Raw genomic sequence first — 17,263 nt, 5'->3', positions numbered from 1 at the left:
ACTTGCAGGGATGTTGCCTTAGCTGGCAGCTGCCAGGACTTCTGTGCTCACCCAAACCAAAATGCACTTTAATTTGCAAATCCATCTGAAGTCCCTGCCATACTCTCCAAAATGTTCAGTGTCAGCCCAGGGTGATCAGCACAGCAAGGAAATCATGTGGATAGGGAGCTCTTTCTCTGTGATGCTATGCTGGAGAACTTCCCATGACACAGCACAGATGGGGTCCCCTCTGCTTGCTTCCAGCAAGTTCAAGGAAAGGAAAGGGTGCAGCAAGCTGGATTGCTGATAGGTAAGAGGTAAAAGTTCACAAGTCCATGCACACACATGCTGAATACTTCATCAATTTAGAGGGATATGGTTTCAGATCGCACCACTGGAATGCAGCCCTGGCTCTGCAAGGGCTGGGAGCAGAAGGGATGAGGGGGTGACAGGGACGGTGTTTCTCACAAGCACATTTTACCCATGGAAGATGGAAGGAGGAAAGGAGAGAAAGGGATTTGCTGGTGTGGGGTAATGCCATTCGGGTAGATACCCCCAGAGGGAAAGGAAGGGGAACGTGGGGAAACATCACAGGCTGTGCTTGCTCCAGCTCACACTCAAGTTCTGGTCATTTTATTGATCCCAGAGGGAACAGGCTTGAACCTTTCCTGTCTGAATCTACCTGGAAGTCATGTCCAAATACGTGGTCTTGTAGGTTGCTTAGCCAGCTGATTCCAGTTAAAAATTCAATAACCATTTCTTCCCCCTGAATAAATAATAGTAATTCATATGGTCATAAACGAATTATTTTCTTTCCCCTAAGAAAGCTCTCCTTGATATTTGGCCACTGGTTGTCAAACAGAGGCTTGTTTCCTTTCCTGTTAATAAGTACTGTCTCTTTCCTTTTTTTTAACCAGACTTTTTGGAGCATTACATCACCCTGCACAGAGTTATGTCAAGGCTGGATGGAGATAATTCACATCCTGTCAGGTCTGACATAAGAGAGTGGGCTACCTTCCAGCAGCATAAAATATGAAAGGGAAAGTAAAATGGGTCTATTCTAGTGTAAATGAGGTCTAGTGAATACCGGACACATGGTTTGGGGAGGTAATTGAGGAAGAAGGTGACGTGTTTAACTTCTGCTCTCTTTCTGCTGCCCTTCACCTCTACTGATTATGCCTTAAAAGCTTCATGTCATGACCGTTTGCCATGTAAATACCTACAGTGAGTTACAACTTGTGGTATTAGCCATCAGTCATGGCATGTATTCAGATACTGCTTTGCCACTTCATCACAAAATGGGAGGAAAAGGTAAAAGTGACCTAAAAATGATCCAAGAGCTGAGAGTTGTGACCCAGAAATGGGAAAATGAGAATGTTTGGTTAGCCGAAATGTTCAGCATTTCCTCAAACCTCTGCAGCCCCCAATGGCTCCCTGAGCCATGCAGCACGGTGTTTTGTCATCCTCACTGCTTGGAAGCTTTTCAGTCTTTAATCTCAGCCTTCCTGTCTTGGAGAAGAGGAGACTGAGGGGTGACCCTATTAATGTTTATAAATATTTAAAGGGTGAGAGTCAGGAGGCTGGAGCCAGGGTCTGCTCAGTGATGGCAGTGACAGGACAAGGGGCAGTGGGTGCAGCTGGAGCAGAGGAAGCTCCATGGGAATGTCAGGAGGAACTTTTTCCCTGTGAGGGTGCTGGAGCCCTGGGACAGGCTGCCCAGAGAGGTTGGGAAGTCGTCTCCTTCTCTGGAGACATTCAAACCCTCCTGGCTATGTTCCTATGAGACTTAGTCTGGGTGATCCTGCTCTGGCAGGGGGTGGGACTGGATGAGCTTTCGAGGTCCCTTCCAATGCCTCACGTTCTGTGATTCTGTATAATGCAATCCCATTTCTTCTTGTCCCATCAGCCTGAGGAGATAAAGGACTGCTGTTCCACCCTCATTGCAGCAGTTTTTTTACGTACTCAGATTTAATACGCCACTAGTTTAGAAAACAGCCTGATTATAATCCCACTTTAATGAATGGACACCTACTACTGACTTAACTAGATTCAGGATGAAGCCAAAGCCTGAAATGTTCTCTTTCTCCACAGTTACCAGAAAAAGGCAACCAGAAACTGTAATTTCAGATTCTGTTGCCCAAGTTTCTCCCTCAGGGCTCTGCTCTGCAATTAAAATAAGAAAGAGCCTAAAAATCACACTTTATAAAAGTGACTATAACTTGTGCCAGGATGGTTTTAAATAGACGCTGTGATTACTTGAAGTCAAACTCTTCCCAGGAGATGTGTCACTGTTAATTAGTGAGTGGGATTTCCATCCTGATATTCCCTGAAATCTCCATTGTAGCCGTATTAAATCAGTGAAAATTGAAGCAGTTGAGCAGCTTCAGTCTGGGTTTACTGTAAGTAAGGGAGGAGCAACATTGCACATGGATCTCAACTCAGAATAAATTTACCAAGGACTTTATTCCTTCACATTTGTCCCTGAATTACAACTATGTGACAAGTTTTGAGGGCATCTGAAACAGGAGCAGCTTTAAAATGAAAAATCTTGCAAGCTATTTCTATTTCATGTGTGTACTGCAAACTCTTTGGAGCCCTTCACATCCGTTTGGTTTCCGATTTTTAATGAAGCCATCATAAACCCACAGCAAATTTAGTCCAAGGAATTCCAATAAAGCCTTTACACACACCAAAAAAAAAACCAAAAGCCAACCCTCCAGCATGCTATATTTGAAATGACAAGTGTGTTATTACAATCAAATGCAAGCTGACTAATGTTTATTTGGGGGTAGGGACAAATGGGTTTTAACTCATGACAGCTGATTTTATTTATTTAAATTTAAAAAAAAAGTATTATTTACCTGTCTGAATCAAATTATGTTGTTTGAATCTGAGCAGCTGAGGATGAAGGAAAGGCAAAATGCAACTGAGAACGGTTATCCTCTCGTTTTAATGTAAAACCAGTTAAACAAAGAGCCATGTATTTAGGAGTGAAAGCCAGGCTTTGTCATTATTGCTTCTGGAGAAGTGTGCAGAATTAAGGGAAGGCGATGGAAACGTGGGGTTTTGTGTCTGCAGAAACAGCCAGGTTTCATTGTGGAACTTTTCCCTACCTCATTTCAGGCGCTTTATTGCTCCTCCAATTTCATTTTCTGTGTAATTTGACGAAATTACAAGTTCCTCCCTGCCCAAAGATGTCTTTTCTTTCAAACTGTAAATGCCTAATTTCAAACTCCAGCTTCATAATGCACCTTTAAAACAAATTGAAGCCATATTTGCACAGCTAAGGAGTTCTGTTGAGAAGGTTTCTTGCAGAAGAGCATGTGTCTGTTCTTGTGCCAAACAAGTAGGCTCTGCATCTGATGATTTTGCTGTTGGCCACCACAGGGTGAGTCTCTGCTATGCATTAATAAGCCTGTTAAGATAATCCTTTTTATTCTGATTGAGTGTTCACACCTCCAGTGTTAGGGTCCATCTTGACACAGCCACCATGAATCTTCCACAAACGGGGCAGAGAATCTCCACCCCCATGAGCCATCATAAACTATTCCTACAAATGCTATTTGCAGAACACGCTTTCATCACTAAAGCAAATGTATTGGAAATATTAATGAGAGGAAAAAAATCTTACCAAGAAATCTGCATGTTTAGGGATGCAGGTTCATCATCTCCTTGCACTGATGATGGGCAATATTTATTTCTGAGCCTACAATCAGAGGTGGGTACCAAAACAGGGGTTTGGGGTTACAAAGATGCTGTTAATCAGGTAAAACTCAGTCCTCACTGGTGCTCACTGCTTGGGAATGCGCTCAGGTCTGCTTTCATTTTTTAGGCTGAATCACTGACCCCTGGATGCATGCAGGGTGGTCTGCCGCCCGGCACGGTGCTCAGAGACCTTCTCCTGACACTTTCTTCCTTATTCCAGTGCCTCTTGTTTGGGTCTCAGTGGATGTGATGCAGCAGGAAGCAGGGGCTGGGAGTTCATGGAGGGGATTTTCCTCTCCTCCCCAGATGCTTCTTTCGACTCAACATTCTGCAGCCTCTAAAACTGCTGGTGGATTTACATACCATTAAATTACTCTGGGTGTGGATAATTTAAAAAAATCAAGGAGTGAAGTGTAAATCTCCAGTGGTAAAAATGCAGAAAGGAAAACTCTACGGCACTCGCTTTGGAAATTATTATTTAAGTCGAGGGCATGAAAACTATGCTGATGTTATTGGGTAATCCACCAGTATCCTACCAGTGGGATTAACCACAATTCACCAGCAGATAAAAAAATACAGTGATCCCAACTAGCATCTGGATCCCTTGCGTCAAGCAAAAGCCTGTTGTAATTACAAGAGACAGTGAAAAGAAAGATTTCACTTCATTTAGCAAAAGCCCAGCGTAAGATAGAAGTCCTGGTGGAGTTATTTATTTGCTTTAGACATTCATAAAAAATTAGAATTAGTGGTAAGAGCACTTATTTATACCTTTCTTCCCTCCCCCAAATAACTGTAAAAGCTTCAAACCTGTATTTTACGCCCTCAGAAATGAATCTGCAACAGGTTCATAGGTCAGTCTGCAAGATTTGAGGTGATTTTTTTTTTTGAACTTTGAACAAGTTACAAATACTTCCTAGAACAGCAAATGCAATAAATATCTCAGCAGAAGAAATTTCTTTGACTTCTTTCCCTGGATGAAATCCAGGGATGAAAGTGAGGCCAGAGCCGTTACATGACGAAGAGGAATTAAAAAAGTCAGCTTCAAGAACCTCAACAGAAAGCTCATTTCAGGCTTCGTGTGAGTTTTTGATGAGCATTTACGGCGTCTTGAACCATTTTACTCATCCCTGCTAAATAGGGGTTGCATCTGTTAAGTCAGTCAGCGAGGAGCTGTTGTAAATGTGAAAACCAGAAAAGCCTCTGCTGAAGGTTCGAAACCATTTCTCCTTATTTATCATTTTAGGTGCAATTGAAAGCTTGTTTTCCTTCTGTCTGGAAATGTCACCTATGAGATCTTCTAAATCCTTCATCCTTAGCACTTTGAGTCTCCATTTGATTGGAAATTTGTCTCGAAACTCAGTGGGGTGGGCTGGGAGGCAATCGCCAGCTCGCTTGTCTCCCATGACAGATTGCCCTTTTAGAGGCAATGGATTTACATCCCATATTTATGAATAACGAAAGTGAGAATAATGATGAAGGGGGAATGACATATTTTCCTTGACATACTTTGTCACCCAGAGCTGTTAGAGCTCTGAGCAGTCAGATTTGTTTAGGCCTGCAAAGTGAGTGATGTGCCCTTTTCTCCGAGGTAAAGAGATATTTGCAGTGGCATGAAGCAAGCTGGGAACATTTCTTGTACGATTGCCCAAAGGAAATAGCACCATCCACAACTGGCTTTTTGTATAAAGGACTATATTAAAAGAAAAATAAAGGGGGGAGAAAAAGAGGGGGGAGGAGGGAAGAACACACATAGTCGAAAACTGTATAGCTAAAAAAAAAAGAGACAACATATTTCAACCCTTGTTGAAACGCCTGAAAAGTTTCCCTGTGACACTAAATGATCGAAGTCATGTCTCCAAAGAGTAGCTCATCATTTCTCAGACAACAGCAGGAATTTGTGGCTGACCTCCTGAGGGAAATGGTCAACTTTCTCCATCTTTCCTCTCTATGCCAATGTTTGGCTTTAATTTATGTTGGTCAGTTGAAAATGGAAAGTTCAATACCAAAGCTGAACTGGGAGGGGGGGGGGGAAATACAGCATGAGAAAGGATTTGTTTTGTGGGATATGTTTTCAAAAGCATTAGGGTTTTACACAGACTGTTTCCATCTTCCTTCCAGCCTGTTTATCACCCCAGCATCACACAATCGCGAGCGCGGTACCCAGATGGAGAAATGAAAGGCTTTGGTAATTGAGGTCAGTTGTCGTTACTGCTAACTGTTTGCAAAGGGGTTTTTACAAGCTGTCAGGCCACCTCCATCTGGTAAGAAGCTCCACATCTCTTCTAACCACTGCAGTGTGTTTTCTTTCAAAATATCATAGAGGAAACATATTGCATCGAGGAAGATAGAAGCAATTTTCAGCGAGAGACGGGTGCCTTGATTCTGTGACGTGCGTTGGTATCTCAGCCATAACTCACTTGTCCATTTGTCTGTTTAGAAAAACACCCCAAAGTATCACATGCCGGGCGCGTACCTCAGAAATTCAGCCAAATCAAATACGGTGAACAAAGAAGAGAGAGGCCCCCCCAAAAAATGGACCTGGTAGAAATTAATATTGCAGGTTGTGAGAAGCAGAGCTGCGTGTTTGGTTTGTTGACCCTGCCTCGCTGGGATGTGCGTGGGGTGACCCTGGGTTGCACATCTCCTGTCTGCAGAGAAGGAAGATCCAAGGGACAGCAGAGACCAGCTACAGGGCTACATTTGTGAGGCCTTCAGAAGAGCACCGATGATTTGCTACTCCAGGAAGACATATCTGCCTGTACCTTTACAGGGCTGGTACACAATAGCAGTACAGATGAGTGCTGTTTTCAGATGGGCTGAACTTGCTCATCACTGCCACCTACAAGCAAGCCTTCTGCTGTGACCTTTTTTAAAAAGCTCCTCTAAAAAAAAAACCCCAAATAAAAGTCTACAAAAAGCAGCCAGTAGTTGGTCAAGCAAATAATCAAAAGTGCAAAGCTGCTTGTCAAGATTGTGGGTTAAAGATTTTGTCTCACTGGAAGCAGCACGACAGTGACACTATTTGCCAGACAGCAAGAAGTGTGTGTTTTATCGAAGAAAGATTTAGCAGTCGTGCTCTGGTGTGATTTGGGATGAGTCTCCATCTTACACATATTCATTACCTTTGCAATTCCTTTTCTATTTGTTTTTCTGGTAGGGAGCCTTAATCAACAATCCATGTGATGTTTTCTATCATTTCCAAGAGGCTTTTTTGGCAAAACACAGGGAGAAACAACTTGCAAACTAGGAACACACGAAACACACTCTAGATATTCTTCCAGAACAAGGTAGATACAGGCACAGGACATGTAAATGCAATTTAAGTTCAGTGTAAAATAACATCTAACCTGAGATAATCCTGTTATTTTAACAACTTAAGAGAGACTATACAGTCACGAAAAGCTCCTGGTCAGCGGAAAGTATCCTTTCCCACCTTCAGATCCTGATGAATAATCTCAAATTATGTAAACACAAATAGCAAAGAGGTTGGGTTCTCTGTTTATCTTCTGCTGGGTTTTTTTTCCTCTTCCTCCAAACCCCAGACAGATGGTGCTGTCTCATGCTTTTCCACATCCTGGACATTGGAAAGAAGTTACTGCTCAGGTCTTGCAGGCAGATGTCCAGGAGGTGGGATCCAAGCTCACTTTCTGAGCTTCCACCCAATACTGCCACTGTGTGACACCTTGCTGGACTTTCTCACTGATCTGGAAACTCCTGAAACTCCATGCAGTGCACACCTGGATGAGGCACAACTGCTGGAGGGTCAACCCAGGCAAGGGAAAGTTGTCAGAACACTGACCAACTATGTAACCATACCTTCAATCATCATGCAAGTCCAACGATGATGGGCTCCATCAGCCTCTTCTTGTGTATAATCAACCATCCACACAAGCTCAAAGTCACACAGTTTTAACCCCTTGGGCTGGGTTAATGCAATAGGCTTTTCTAAGGGTTGAGTGGAAAAAGAAGATGCTCATGTTTATCAGTAAGACCAACAAGAGGACAACCCTCTGCACTCGCCACCTCCTTCTCCATCTCTCAAACTCCAGGGTTCAGCTGAGGCAGAGCAGATTCTTGCAGTCCTGCAAGCCACAGCGCTCAGTTAGGGATGGAAGGCAATTCTCAGATTTTGGGGGCTGGATCGTTTCCTCTGGAATGATATAAAATCTACAGAGACTGCTGAGAACAGCAAACTTTTCCCGGGTGTAGGTATGCTGAGAGCGGGCAGAGGCTGCTCATGTAGCACAGGGCATCTGTGCATTGTCTTGAACAGCCCTTGCAGTAGCAAATTGGGATCTGTATATGAAATATAGTATTTTCACACATCTAGTGAATGCCACAATAAAAAAAGGAACTGGTGCAGTTTATGACTGGGCCTCATGCTGAGTTCAATTAAACCTACTGTTTCCAATCAGGTTTAATGTGAGGATAAAGTGAATACTCCCTGAGATTTGGAGGAGGATAATTTGTCAGTAATAATAAGTGTAGACAAACAGGATGTTCCACAGTGCAGGGGCCTGATTAAAACCAAATGTGTTTCCAGGGATCATCTCGAAACTCCTGGCAGTCGGCACGGTCAGCATGGCTTGCAACTTGCAGCATTTCTTTTGCAAAGCTTTGCAGCCTTTGCAATTCTTCCTACATCCCATGGAAAAAAAAAATATGTATAAGAACAAGGCCATTGGGTCACCCAAGAGCCATCTCTGTGTGTTGTTGGATTTAGGGTGGTTTGTGTTTTTTTTTATTCAGAGCATGTTTCAGCTTTATAACCCATCAATGCAAGGACATCCTAACAGGAAAGGGAAAAAGTCTTGGATTTTCAGCCTGGCCCTATCCTACTTCCTGACAAGAGGCTGTCTAGCTGGACTTAACATTGGCAAAAATACATTTCCTGATCAAAATGAGGTTTCCTACAGAAGGTGAATTCTTTCTTGATGAACTTTACCATAGAAACAAAATTGGTAGTCATCAGACCATGGTCCAAAAAGTCACTTCAGCTTTGGGGGAGTTTATTGAAAAGAAACAAGCAAGGTTTCAAACAATCCCAGGCTTCGGGTTTTAAATTAGACTCGAGATCATTCTAATAACGTTTTTCCTTAGGGGATGGAAAGGGTGAATTTCCTAAGAAGGATTTTCTCACTTCTCAGCCAGATGGGAGACTCAGTAACTCAATGCTTGTTAGTTAAGTTATAGTCCCTGAGAAATCAGTGGTTACCTGTTGCTGGAGAACTGCTTTTGTTCATTAGAGACAAACCAGCCTGAGGTCAATGTGCAGAGCAGTTAACATACTAGCAAACCACTAATTAACCTAACACAGAAGCAGGAGCCCAGTTTCCAAAATGTGTCTCTAATTCACCGTCACTCAGTGTTTACCACGGTACAATGGACCGTGTGTAAAGCAGGGGGCTGTGGTGAGGACCCGCTGCGGGGATGGGGGGTCCCGTTGGGGGAATATTTCTGCCAGTCTGCAGAGGTCAGGATTAGGGATGGGGAAAATCAGCCATGGAAACACAAAACTGGATGTCGTATCCTGCCAACATTTGCCCCATTGCCCAGTAAGGCAACCGACTCCCCAAGCGCCAACCCTTTCAGGTGTAGTTCTCCCTCTTGCTCAGTTTTACCTGTCTGCTTCCAGGATGGTTCTGGCTTAATGGAAAATTGCTCTCTGGGCCTCTCCACCAGTTCTGGAGGACTTGTTTGTTATTTTTCAAGAGATCACAGGAAACACTGTAATGCTCAAAAATGGAAATTCTTTTGTGGGTCTTTATGTATGACTGTTTGATTGGTGCAATTGCCTTATGCCCACTGACACAGCCCCAGGAACCTGCATTACTTCCTTGCATCTCATTTCTTAATGAAGTCTTTTTAGGAGAGTCTGATGGACTCCAGAACCAAATGCTACCATGTCTGTTCCAGCAGCTCACTATTGCAAGTGACATAAAACCCATTTAAGACTATAAACAGGGAGAGAACCCCATCTTTTGAGCTGCAGACTCTTATAGATGAGTTGCCATGGAAAAGGAAACATGGATGTGTTCCTGTGTGCTTTGGTCTGGGTGATCCTGCTCTGGCAGGGGGGATGGACTGGGTGAGCTTTCAAGGTCCCTTCCAATTCCTAACGTTCTGTGATTCATTGAAAAAGGTGGAAGTTTTAAAGTCCCAGAACAGCCTTCTGATGTGGTTCTGTGGCATCTCCCTGGTGAGGAGCTTTGCAGGACGAAGGCTTGACAGGCACTGAGGGGCTTATTTCAGCCTCAAAGTGGATAGAAAATTCCCTCCTTCTTTTCAGCCTGGAAAAAACCACAGGTAAATTCACACGATTCTTCCCTTGGACACACTTCTTAGGTCTTTACCTGCACAGAGTCTGTTTTGAGAGGCCTGGAAGAAATCAAACTTTATGAAGATGTTTCATAAAACCTGCAGATTTGCGTGTCTCCAGCAGAGAAAAATGTATTTTCAGAAATAATGCTATAAATGGAGACAAGAAAATAGCATCAGTAAGGAAACACCCATCCAGGGAGAATAAAAAAGCCCACAAACAGGGATATCAATCTGACACAGGCACCCGTGTCTCTTCTTGTCCTGATGAGGAGTGACAACAGCAAAGACATACTTTCAGATGGCAGCAACTTCTCTGAAAACCGCATGAAGTATCGTAGCCAAGCTGCCCCAGACAAATAAATGGTTTGATTTAATTTAGAGTCACATCTTGTTCCCAGAGAAGGGTAATTGGATCCATAGCAAGGAGCTGGGAAGGGGCCTGAGATGAAACAAAGGAGGCAACTCTGCTGCATGGGATACTTGTTTCCTCCAGTGGAAAGTTCTGAAGGAACAAAACCCCTTCTCCTCACAGCAGGGCAATTTCACTGACCTAATTTCCTGCCACTGTTCCTTCTCCTCTGATAATAGGGAAGCGTGTTGGCTTTCTCCTCGTCCAATTAAATAAACAAAGCATAAAATTAATATGAATGCTTAATGCAAAAAGCCTGCAGAAGGATTGCTGCTTTGGACTGGAGACTTTTGCAAGCACAAGGCGACGTGGTTATAATATGATTGGTTTTGACACCTACTGTCCTGCAACTTCCAGACTTGGTGCATTCAACTATTCTGAGAGCATCCCTCAAGCTAGAGCTTCCAGGCAACAATGGGAGCTGGGAAAGAGGGCAAGCTGCCACTGCTTTGCCTCCTTCCTTCCTCAGCTCAGCAGGTCAAAGAGGTGGTGAAGGTTGGGTTATCAGCTCTTGACCATCCATTCCACATGGGTGTTGGTGGGATGCCTCCAGCACGGCTGCAATAAGAGTGAAATTTGGTGCCTCACAGGGGCTGGAGCGTGGGGTTAAGGCCATGTGCTTTGCAGCAGGAATGGTTGGTTGTGATGCCATGGCTGGCTGGCTGCAGGTGACCCCATGGGAGGTACCATGGACAGAGTACCACCCATCATGCGTGCCCTCACACGCATGTCATCTCATTAGCTGAGCACAAATCTGAAAGTAAAAGGTAAATAAAAGAAGGAGGGCAAAAATCTGAAAAAATCCCAGCCCAACACGTGTGCACAGGCTGATCTTGGTACTTTCAAATTCCTGGGAAAATCGTATCATCTGGATCAGGTTTGAACCATCTTGGGTCAAACCAGTGTCTTTCAGACCTGGAGCAATCCAACAGTGACATGGTCTTGATCTTTCACTACCTTGGGCTGACCGTGGAGCTGAACTACTTTGTTATACCCAAGAGATGTGGAATTTACAGCTTTTGTCTGGTTGTAGATTGCTGGAGGAAGGGTACCTGTGGTGGTTTTTTAAAATCTGTATGTAGGTTATCACCCCTTTCCCTTCTTCTCCCCACTGCACATTATAACATGCTCAGCTCTGGACTCCTCTCCCCTACATTTTCCATAGGTGTAATTTATACTATTTAAAGTAAAATTCAAGATAATTCTAGATTTTAAAAAAACCAAACACCAAGCAATTGTTTGCAATTTTAACACACAATATCAACACCTCCCTCAACCCTGGGTGCCCTTTATAGAACCATGTGCTGTCACTATCATTGTTTTAAATCTGGGCAGAATTTTCTAGAATAATTTGCTAAACTTCTTTTTGGTGACTGTGACCAGCTTAAAAGTCAAGGAGATCATGGTAAAGAGCCTGCTGAAAGTGGTTTTTATTCTTTTTTTTATTTGCATTTAAATGTCATACCCCCTAACAATAGGACTGGTTCTGTTCTTGTAATGGAACTGGTTCTGTTCGTTCACAAGACTATTGTATCATTAGTTATTTCTCCACAGAACAAAGTGCTCAGCCTGGGAATTATTTTAGGAAGATTACTTTTAATAAGATCCATACAGTTATAAACCATAATCAAAACATATTAACTCTTCTTTAGTCCTCTGCTTTAGTCTGGCATTCTCTCTGCCCTTTCATGGCTGGAAAATGAAAAAGAATTTTGGCTTTCTTCCCACCAGTGAAAAAAGGTGTTTGCTTCAGAGGATTTCTCTCTTCCACTGCATTTCTTAGATCCAATTAAAAAAATAAAGTCAGGCTGGAGCCTATTCAGCAGAGGGTAAGACACTGAAAGGATCAGGATATCCCTCCACCACAGCAGGGAAGGGTTGCAGAGCTTTTCAGCAGTATGCTGGCTGAGGATGGAAGTCGCATATAACGCTTTCTTCTCCTGGATTTTTTTTTTTTTTTTATTTCTTTTTCCAGCAGAAAATACAGGCAGAGTCCACTAGAGGGTACAGCTCCGAGATGTGCAGCCCCGGGGCGCAGCGGCTGCGTCCGGACTGGATGCGCTCAGCTTGGCAGGTGGAGCGGAGCCTTTGCCGTTCCTGGCTGGATGCTGCTTGAACCCCATCCCCAGGTCAGAAACCACCTGCAGCTGGAGGAAAGGAAGAGACCGGTTGGGAAATTTATCCTAATGAAAAAGAGATCATTATAAAGGGGTCAATTGCTCTTTGATTCGTATTGATTAGATGCTCTTGGAAGGAAGGCGCTTACGGGAACTCTTAACATCTGCTCCCTCTGGCTGGGCTCATTCCTTCTCCCTGCCCATTCCTTCAGCTGGTTAGAAAGCTCTCAAGTCTTTTAAACCTTCAGCTATGAAGACCTAGCTCTGTTTTAGTTTTGAGCATTTTTTCCTGCAAACCAGTACGGAGGGGGAGGGGGGGTGGTAAGGAAAAAAGAAAGAAAGAAGCATAAAATCATCTGGAGCCTTTGGAATTACTGCTGGCTTGTGCTGCACTCAACAGGTCAGCAATTACAGCCTGAAATATTGAGTGGCAGGAAAATTGATGTCTTACCTCCACACTTTTATTTTTGAAAGCATGGAAACCTATGAAATAGACCCTTTTGTGGCAGGCTGAGGGCTAACACAATCTAATGTGATTACAAGGCAGGGGGTACTCAGGGTCATTGTGGATCCCAAATGAATGAGGGCAATAAACTACTTATGGGCCCATTCGTTTCTTTTTTAGCACCTTTGCCAAGACCAAATGCAGGAGAGGACCAGGAGGGGGAATGGCTTTTATGGGACCAGGAAAGGAGCTTTTGGAGGCCCTGGGGAATAACATTTTGGGCAAGAAAATCCTGCTGTAGTTCAATCTTAGCAGTTGATCATCCAGTTTACTGCAGTGAGAGTGCTGGGTAAACACGGTGAGATAACAGATGGGACCCCATCTCAAGGTGCAACTAAATGTACATCCACACCCTGCAAATGTTGGGACCAGACCCACATGGCAGCTGGTTTCCCACAGATCTCAGAGGATGGCTTTGAAGGTTTAAGTCTGGAAGAGTTTCTCTTGCATAGAACTTGGTGCCCTCAAATCTCACAGCCAGGAGTGACAGGAGGATGCCACAATGCTGTGATTCTGACTTAACATGGCTTTGCCGATGAAGCTAAAGAGGTTCCTGCACCCAACTGACCGTTGCTGAAGCCAGGCAGATTGCAAACACAGGACATTAACTGGCCAAAAACATCTGTAATGGAATGTTGTTATGTTATCAAGAGACCTCATCTCTTCTCACTTAACTCATTGGCAAGATTCCCCCTGTGTTCTGGGACTGCGGATTTTAGTTTCACCATGGGGATAGGAAGGTAGTGAGACCGTATCCACAGCCTTATCCTCAAAGCTGACAGCTACTGAGAAAAACCTTCTTCCTTGTAATCTGGCTCCATTATGCAGGGATTAAGTTAAAGCATGTAAGATTTCTACTCATGTCTGAGCCCTGAATTGTGTGTGTGCCATATCGTGGACAGTTAAGGCTTGGCTTTCACATGAATAATTCAGCCTGTGCTGCTCTTAAATAATCCGCTGGCAGTAAAATTGTCATATTTGATGTAAGGACAGATCAAAAAGGGTGCCCTTCTAAAAATGTACAGATTCAGTTGAGAGAAAGGGTTCAGATTGCAGCTGTCCCCTGTTTGAAAATGCTCCTTGGAAGAGAGATTGTTTTACTTCCTTCTGGACCAAAGCATAGCAAAGCTCCCATTTTTTTACAACCCCTATGCCAGGCCCCAGACAGGACTGGGAGATTTGCTTATGTTAAAAAACCAAACGAACCAAACAACAAAAAAACAACAAAAACAACATCAAAAAAACAAACCCACCCCAACCAACAGCAACAAAAAAAAAAGACCTGTTCAGAAAGTGATGGTTCAGCAGGCTGGGGTGTGAATAACCTGTGTTTTAATTCTGTGCTTTATCATCTTGGAAACACCTCTTTTTTATTATTATTATTTTTCTCTATTGCCTCAGTTTCCTCATGTATAAAAATGATAAATAAATGCTATTAATCTTCATATTAAACTTTGAAATTCACTGGAACTACAAAGGAACTAGGAAAAATAACAGAATGCCTTTCTAGTTACCTTCTGGACTATCTTTTGCTGCTGCATTAATAAAAGTCCTGTTATTTGAGGACTGGTACCCTCCAGTCTGTACTGGGTGAGAGCATCCCCAAGGAGATAAAACTCTGCTAAGGAGAAAGACTGAGAATACAGGATCAGGACCTAAATCCTGTTAATTCTACTTAATCCATGCACCTCACACCAAACTACTTTCTGAACTGACCCAAAAATTTGGATCAGACAAGTGATGTACACCAGTGCCAATCGGGAGAGATTTCTTCCCAGCTGCTTCCTCGCTGTGTCCATCTCCAGGACCCAATCCAGCTGATGCTAAGGTCTGAGGGAAACTTGTTGCTGGCTTTACTTTTAGCTCAGATGAACCACACAGACCTGATCCTGTGGCTCTCCAGCCTCAGTGACAGCAGGAATTATTTGGTCTTATTTTTCCTCTTGCTCTTTTTCTGGAATATATATATATATACAAAATATATAATATATATTATATATAGCATATATCATGTAACATATCTTATCTTATCTTATCTTATCTTATCTTATATTATATTATATTATATTATATTATATTATATTATATTATATTATATTATATTATATATAGGCTGTTGATAAAAGCAACATATATATATAAACATATATATATGCTCATATATATATATAAAAACATATATAAAAGCAGCCTATATATATATATAAAGGTTTTTATCAACAGCCTATGCATTCTGTCAAATGATAAGCTATACCAAGAAGGAATGACAGAATAGATACCATATATTAAGGCTCCTGTCACTCTACCCGGATTATCTTTTATTTGTTTTGGGGGCAAACAGCAAGTTTTTAAGGATTTTAACCCACAGCCTTACAACCCACCACCAAACACAAACAAGAACCGGGTTTCTCCTGGCGAATTAAGCCAGGCTGGACTAAATCCTCCTCTCTGAAAGGGACTAGACAAATATTTTCCTATAGGAGCCGACACCACCCCCCGCCCCCCCCCCCCCCCCCCCCCCATCCTCTCTACATGCTAAAGAGGCGAGTGTGGGTTTAATGGCTATATAGATAAGCCCTTATCTAAAGGATACAACACTTAGCTTTACAGTCAGCACACTTCTTTAGCAATTGCTAATGGCTACTGGGTTTATGGCACTTGTGCCTCAATTACGGTGCGAACAGCTCCGGTTATCTGTGGAGGGGGAGCGCAGCACCCCCCCGCCCGCACTGTCCATGTCCCCAAACAGGACTTTTTCGGGGGAAACAAGAGTTTTAGGGAGGTTCAGGGAGAAATAAAGAAAGAAAACGGATTTTCTCTATAAGCAGGCAACGTGTGCCCTGGGCATTAAAAACACAACTTCAGCTTGTTTGTATTTCTTGGGTCAATGCGATCACAAAGATGATTTTGATTTGATTTTTTCCTTAATATTTCCTTCTCTTTTTTTTTCCCCCTTTTCTTTTGGACAACAATTTTTTTCACGGAAAAGAAGAGCAGAGGGGGAAACATCTGGACCCCTTCTCCCTAATGCTGCCGGAGGAGGGATGCTCCTCGCAATGGGGGCGGGAAGAAGCGCCGGGACCCCCACCTGGGTGATGTTTATGGCAAAAAAATGTCCCAGTATCCCAGCGTACTATGGCCACGCTGTAAATACATCTTTTCCCATCGTGTAAGACGTTGCAATCGTTAGTTTTGGCTGGAAACAAAACCTATTACATGCAAAGCGCTCTGGTAGTGGGCAGAAAATGCACAGTGCTGCTGTAATGGTTCTCATTATATTTCCCCTTTGTTCATAAGAATGACTGAGTTATTGCATAATGCAGGAATCAAGGAAGGGGGGAAATATATCATAAAGATGGAAACGACGACAGCTTGTCAGTTATAAATGTAAATGAATGCTCGATTTCTTTTTTAAATAAGTTTTGCTATAAAACTAACAGTCTAGGTAAAAATTATATATATATATCAATCTTATTCTGACAAACAAATAGTTCGTCTCCTTCACATTTAATCCAACCTTGAAAAATCTCCAGAAACCCGTCAGGGGGTTGGTTTGTTGGTGGTTTGGGGTGATGTGGGTGTGGGTGGGGTTTTTTTGCCTTTCCTGATTCTTGAATTTTTTTTCCCCTCGAATTTTGTGTGCGTGCTTTTTATTAGATTATTAGGTTAATAAACCTGGGTTTTCAAGGTTTTGGACGCCCCGGGGGTACAATGAGCTCGGATGTCAAACGCATGAAATAGCTAATGAAGGGATTCCAAAGGTCTCCCAAGTGTCCGTGGCAGCAATTTGTTGCGTCTCATAAAGGTGAAGCCCGTTCTGACGACACAGCTCTTTGTCTGACGGCTTTTCCGCGCACCCCGACTTCCAGCTCCTGGTTTATTCCCGTTTACATCGGTTTTAAATGTCCCGGTTGCTCTGTCATAGGGATTGTGGTCAAATCAAGTCAAACCATCATCCTCAAGCAGAGTTGATGCCGGTATTGCTGGGACAGGGCAAACGCGGGGATGCGGGGGGGACCCCAAATGTGTTTACCAAAAGGGATGGAGCCGGTAAAACGATATGGGGGGAAATCCTCACCTGAGAAAGCATTTTAGTATTTAAAGGTCTTGTTTGTGAGGGGGTGAGGTGGAAAGCAGAACTGTTTTTTGCTCTTTTTTTTCTTTATTTTTAAAAATCTTTGTTGTTTGGTTGGTTTTGCCTGTTGTTCTCGTTTCAACTTCTTTTCT

Source organism: Gallinula chloropus, assembly GCF_964237585.1.
Source record: "Gallinula chloropus genome assembly, chromosome: 13".
Classification (NCBI taxonomy): domain Eukaryota; kingdom Metazoa; phylum Chordata; class Aves; order Gruiformes; family Rallidae; genus Gallinula; species Gallinula chloropus.
Note: the sequence above shows the minus strand (reverse complement) of the source record.